The sequence below is a fragment of the Arachis hypogaea genome, chromosome 1 (assembly GCF_003086295.3).
Source record: "Arachis hypogaea cultivar Tifrunner chromosome 1, arahy.Tifrunner.gnm2.J5K5, whole genome shotgun sequence".
Lineage (NCBI taxonomy): Eukaryota > Viridiplantae > Streptophyta > Magnoliopsida > Fabales > Fabaceae > Arachis > Arachis hypogaea.
In genome coordinates this window covers 35198778-35205951 of record NC_092036.1, presented here as the reverse complement: position 1 = coordinate 35205951, position 7174 = coordinate 35198778, and positions in this window count along the sequence as shown.

The following is a 7174-nucleotide window of genomic DNA, read 5'->3' as shown; positions in this document are numbered from 1 at the left end:
ACGCACAGAAGAATTACACAACCACAGAAAAAGAGCTACTTGCAGTGGTTTATGCCATTGACAAATTCAGATCCTATTTAGTAGGATCAAAAGTGATTGTGTACACTGATCATGCTGCTCTTAAATATCTACTCACAAAGCAGTATTCAAAACCCAGACTCATCAGATGGGTGTTGCTTCTGCAAGAGTCTGATATAGAAATAAGAGACAGAAAAGGGACAGAGAATCAAGTAGCAGATCACCTGTCCCGAATAGAACCAGTAGAAGGGGCGTCCCTCCCTCTCACTGAAATCTCTGAAACTTTTCCGGATGAGCAACTCTTTGCCATCCAGGAAGTGCCATGGTTTGCAGACATTGCAAACTACAAGGCAGTGAGATTCATACCCAAAGAGTATAGTAGACAGCAATCAAAGAAGCTGATCACAGATGCAAAGTATTATCTTGGGGATGAGCCGTATCTCTTTAAGAGATGTGCAGATGGAGTAATCCGTAGATGTGTGCCTAAAGAAGAAGCGCAGAAGATCCTTTGGCATTGCCATGGATCACAGTATGGAGGACATTTTGGAAGTGAGCGAACAGCCACAAGAGTCCTCCAAAGTGGCTTCTACTGGCCTACTCTCTATAAAGATTCCCGAGTGTTTGTGCTTAATTGTGACAGTTGCCAAAGATCTGGCAATCTACCTCACAGTTATGCCATGCCTTAACAAGGGATCTTGGAGATTGAGTTGTTTGATGTATAGGGCATTGACTTCATGGGACCTTTCCCACCATCATACTCAAACACTTATATTCTGGTGGCAGTGGATTATGTATCCAAATGGGTGGAGGCTATTGCAACACCCACTAATGACATTAAAACAGTGTTAAAATTCCTCCAGAAACATATCTTCAGCAGATTTGGTACCCCTAGAGTATTAATCAGTGATGGGGGCACTCATTTCTGCAATAAACAGCTTTACTCTGCTTTGGTTCGTTATGGAGTTAGCCACAGGGTAGCTACTCCATATCACCCACAGACTAATGGGCAAGCTGAAGTCTCAAATAGAGAACTCAAAAGAATCCTGGAACGGACTGTAATCAACCGTAGAAGGGATTGGGCAAAGAGCTTGGATGATGCTCTGTGGACATACAGAACAGCATTCAAGACCCCAATAGGGACCTCTCCATACCAGCTTGTGTATGGAAAGGCATGTCACTTGCCAGTGGAACTGGAACACAAGGCCTACTGGGCAACCAGATTCCTAAACCTTGATGCCAAGTTAGCTGGAGAAAAACGTTTACTCCAGCTAAATGAGCTAGAGGAATTTAGACTCAATACTTTCGAGAATGCAAAAATTTACAAGGAGAAAGCAAAAAGATGGCATGATAAGAAATTGTCATCCAGAGTCTTTGAGTCGGGGCAGAAAGTTCTGCTATTTAATTCTAGGCTCAAATTATTCCCCGGGAAATTAAAATCCCGGTGGAGAGGTCCATATGTAATTACAAGTGTATCACCATATGGATACGTAGAGCTTCAGGATAATGACTCTAACAAAAAGTTCATTGTTAATGGATAGAGAATTAAACATTATCTTGAAAGTAACTTCGAGCAAGAATGCTCAAAACTGAGACTTGGTTAGAGCTCAGTGGTAGTCCAGCTAAAGACAATAAAGAAGCGCTTGCTGGGAGGCAACCCAGCCATTTACAAAGTTTATTTACTAATTAAATAAATTTCTTTTTTTACAGGTATGTGTCCAAGTATCTTCAAAGGGTAAAAATAGAAATTGATTGAATTCACAGAATTACAGGGAAATTTGGAAGCTCACTGGCGTGAAAAAGCCAGTAAGAAATATTTTGGGCGTTGAACGCCCAAAAGAAGCACCCACTGGGCGTTCAACGCCAGTAAGGGTAGCCATCTGGGCGTTAAACGCCAGAAAGGAGCATCTTCTGGGCGTTGAACGCCAGAAAGAAGCACCTTCTGAGCGTTTAACGCCAGATTGTTAGCATCCTGGGCGTTCAGAAAAACGCCCAGTGACAAAGGACTTCCTGGCGTTCAATGCCAGAAAGAAGCATCAGCTGGGCGTTGAACGCCCAGGAGAAGCAGCATTTGGGCGTTAAACGCCCAAAACATGCATCGTTTGGGCGTTTAACGCCAGGATCGTGGGAGGAGGTAAAATTCATTTTTCTTTATAATTTTTCTAAATTTTTATGTTTCAATTCATTATTTCTTGCATAAACATGTTTCAAAATGTCATCCTTCAAATCAAATTAGTTTTCTAAGAACCCTAATTTCTAAAATCCTTTTTCAAAAATTTCAAATATATCTTAATCCATAAAGACAAATTGTTTTCCAATCCAATCCAACTCTTTTAAGTTTGTTTCAAAACTCAATTATCTTTTTAAAATCTTTTTTTCAAAATTAAAAATTCAGATTTATCTTTTTAATTATTATTCACATCTTTCTCTTTTTAAACTATATCTTTTTCTTATCATATCTATCTCTTATAAATATATCTTATATCCCATCTTTTTCTTTTTTTTCGAAAATTTCCCACCCCCCTCCCTATATATTGAATTCGGCGCCCCTCTCATCCTCACCATGCCACACTTGCTCTCCTCCTATCCCTCTTCTTTCTTCTCTTTTGCTTGAGGACAAGTAAAGCTCTAAGTTTGGTGTGTTTATCCGTGATCACAAAAACATACTCATTAAGATCATGGCTCCTAAAGGAAAACAACCCACCCCAAGAGGCAAGAAAGAGAATACTCCAAAGCCACTTTGGAATCAAGGGAAGTTCTTAACTAAAGAACATTCAGACCATTACTACAAAATAATGAGTCACAGATCAGTGATCCCGGAAGTCAAATTTGATCTGAAAGAAGATGAATATCTGGAGATCCAAGAGCAAATTCAAAACAGGAACTGGGAAATTCTGGCCAATCCTGAAACGAAAGTGGGAAGGAACATGGTTCAGGAGTTCTATGCTAATCTATGGCAGACAGACAGGCAAAGAATAATTGGAGCTGCTCTCTATGACCATCGGACCTTAGTCAGAGGGAAGATTGTTCATACCCATCCTGACAAGATCAGGGAGATATTTAAGCTTCCTCAACTGAAAGATGACCCAGACTCCTTTAATAGGAGAATGATGAGGGTAAATAAAGGTCTGGACAAGATTCTAGAGGATATATGCATCCCTGAAGCCAGGTGGACCACCAGCACGACTGGCATCCCAAATCAACTCAAAAGAGAAGATCTAAAACCAGTAGCCAGAGGCTGGCTAGATTTCATTGGGCGTTCCATATTGCCCACCAGCAACCGTTCTGAAGTTACCATTAAAAGAGCAGTAATGATTCACTGCATCATGTTGGGAAAAGAAGTAGAAGTCCATCAACTGATCTCATGTGAGCTATACAAAATAGCAAACAGGAATTCCAAGGACGCCAGATTGGCCTATCCAAGCTTAATTTCTATGCTCTGTAAAGATGCCGGAGTGAAGATGGGAATAACAGAGTATATCTCAGTTGAGAGGCCAATCACTAGAATATCAATGGACAGACAACAGCTGCAGGATGATTCAGTCAAGAGGAGAGCACAGGAACCCTCCCAGAACTCCCTCAATTCGAATATTGGGGACATCTTGAGGCTTCTATTTCCAAATTGCAAGAAGCTATGGACCAATAAAGGAAGAACAGAACAATCAAAGTAGCATGCTCTGCAAACTGCTTAAGGAACAGGAAGAGCAAGGGCGTGATCTAAGGGAGCTGAAGCGCCAAAAATTAATCCTTGAAAAGCACCCCACAGATTAGAGGAACATCTACTTCTCAAAACAACAGGTTGTTGAGTTCCAATTTTTTGCTTTACTCTGTGATAGTGTTATTATAGAAATTTACCTTAGGAGATATATAGTAGTAGTAGTAGTAGTAGTAATTAGTATATCTATTTTGATTTTATTTCCAATTAAGTTATAATTTATTTTTCTCATCATCATCAGGCATGAATAAAGTAGTAGATTTTTAGAATAAAGAAGTAATTTATATTTTTCGAGTTCTTAATAATAAAAATTATAATTAATTACATGTGGTGGCAATACTTTTTGTTCTCTGAATGAATGCTTGAACAGTACATAATTTTTATCTTGAATTTTATGAATATTGGTTCCTGAAAGAATGAGGAACACGAGAAATATTATTGATGATCTGAAAAATCATGAAATTGATTTTGAAGCAAGAAAAAGCAGTTAAAAAAAAATTGGATCAAAAGGAATAAAAGCCAAACAGCCCTTAAAACCAAAAGGCAAGGGTGAAAAGGATCCAAGGCTTTGAGCATCAGTGGATAGAAGGGCCTAAGGAAATAGTTCCAGGCCTAAGCGGCTAAACCAAGCTGTCCCTAACCATGTGCTTGTGGCATGCAGGTCCAAGTTACAAACTTGAGACTGAGTGGTTAAAGTCGTGATCCAAGGCAAAAAGAGTGTGCTCAAGAGCTTTGGACACCTCTGACTGGGGACTCTAGCAAAGCTGAGTCACAATCTGAAAAGGTTCACCTAGTCATGTGTCTGTGGCATTTATGTATCTGGTGGTAATACTGGAAAACAAAGTGCTTAGGGCACGGCCAAGACTCATAAAATAACTGTGTTCAAGAATCAACATACTACACTAGGAGAATCAATAATACTATCTGAATTCTGAGTTCCTATGGATGCCAATCATTCTGAATTTCAAAGGATAAAGGGAGATGCCAAAACTGTTCAGAAACAAAAAGCTACAAGCCCCGCTTATCTAATAAGAATCTGAGCTCCATTTAAAACTCGTAGATATTATTACTTCTTAATTCTTTCATCCTATTTTATTTATCTAGTTCTTGAGGACAAGCAACAGTTTAAGTTTGGTGTTGTGATGAGCGGATATTTTATACGCTTTTTGGGGGTAATTTCATGTAGATTTTAGCATGTTTTAATTGGTTTTTAGTAGAATATTATTGTTTTTAGGCAAAAATCATATTTCTGGACTTTACTATGAGTTTGTGTGTTTTTCTGTGATTTCAGGTATTTTCTGGCTGAAATTGAGGGAGCTGAGCAAAAATCTGAGTTAGGCTGAAAAAGGACTGCTGATGCTGTTGGATCCTGACCTCCTGCACTCGAAATATTTTTTGAGCTAAAGGAGTCCAATTGGCGCGCTCTCAACGGCGTTGGAAAGTAGACATCAGGGCTTTCCAGCAATATATAATAGTCCATACTTTGCGCGAAGATAGATGACGCAACTTGGTGTTGAACGCCAAGTACATGCTGCTGTCTGGAGTTAAACGCCAGAAACACGTCATGATCCGGAGTTGAACGCCCAAAACACGTTATAACTTGGAGTTCAACTCCAAGAAAAGCCTCAGTTCGTGGATAGCTTTAGTCTCAGCCCCAGCACACACCAAGTGGGCCCCAGAAGTGGATTTCTGCACCAATTATCTCAGTTTACTCATTTTCTGTAAACCTAGGTTACTAGTTTACTATTTAAACAACTTTTAGAGACTTATTTTGTACCTCATGACATTTTCAGATCTGAATACATACTTTTGACGGCATGAGTCTCTAACTTCATTGTTGGGGGTGAGGAGCTCTGCAGCGTCTCGATGAATTAATGCAATTGTTTCTATTTCACTCAAACGTGTGTATGGTCCGATCTAAGATGTTTATTGCGCTTAATTATGAAAGAGGTGATGATCCGTGACACTCATCACCTCCCTCAATCTATGAAGTGTGTCTGACAAACACCTCTGTTCTACATCAGACTGAATGAGCTTCTCTTAGATTCTTTAATCGGAATCTCCGCGGTATAAGCTAGAATTGATGGCGGCCACTCTTGAGAATCCGGAAGGTCTAAACCTTGTCTGTGGTATTCCAAGTAGGATTCAAGGATTGAATGGCTGTGACGTGCTTCAAACTCGCGATTGCTGGGCGTGATGACAAACGCAAAAGGATCAATGGATCCTATTCCAACATGATCGAGAACCAACAGCTGATTAGTCGTGCTGTGACAGAGCATCTGGACCATTTTCACTGAGAGGATGGGAGGTAGCCACTGACAATAGTGACACCCTACATACAGCTTGCCGTAGACGTGCTTTACAAACAATTGAGTTGAATATTACATTACAGAAATTCAGAGGACAAAGCATCTCCAAAACTCCAACATATTTCTCATTACTGCACAACAAGTAACGATTTTATTCTCTTTTATTTTTCCAATCTAATAATTCCAACTGATAATTTTAATTAATATCCTGACTAAGAATAATAAATAAACATAGCTTGCTTCAAACCAATAATCTCCGTGGGATCGACCCTTACTCACGTAAGGTATTACTTGGACGACCCAGTGCACTTGCTGGTTAGTTGTACAGATTACAAATTCGTGCACCATCGAGCCCATGAAATAATTTACCAGAAGAAGACATCATGGATAATCCAATAGATACCCCCATCCCTGCATGAACTTGTGTTCGCAATAGAGGGGAAATTCCCAGCATATCGAAAAAAGGATACTCATCTGAGACGTTTTTCAAATCCTACTTTGAAAAAGTTAATGGAACAAGCGCGCCTGTAACTATCAGTTATCCAACTTGGGCTCTTTCGATTGAAAAAGGAAAAACAGCTCACGATGTTGATTAAACATCTTAGAATCAAACCACGAGAAAAGCTCACAGAATTGGGATGAAGCAAGCTAGTCATTGGCAAATCCATGCAATTAAAATGGTGATGGAGTTCAAATCAACTAGAGAATGAAATATAAGCATAGAATACGCCAATTCTTTGTAGAATTTCCATAAGCAATCAACTAATGCCAAACGTGCTTCACTTGTCAACTCAATCCACTTTTCGGGCTGATTAGGGATCACGTTGTCTGGTAACCCATTTATGAAAGCCATCCTTACAGCACTATCATCTGGTTTTTCATGAATCAGGATGGAATAGAACAAGCCTGACTTATGCCATTTCTTTCAGAAGTCAGTGAAGCTCCCTACATCAAGAGTTTCCATGCAATCACGATCAACGTTAACTCCGGTAATCCCAAGTTGGATCAACACTTTGACTTGACTAACCACACAATACCATGTTGAATCAAGAATACACATTCAACTCCTGTTCTGAGCTGAAGCGGTTTAATGCACTCTTCATATCTATTGAGGTTCTTATCATCACATTATATG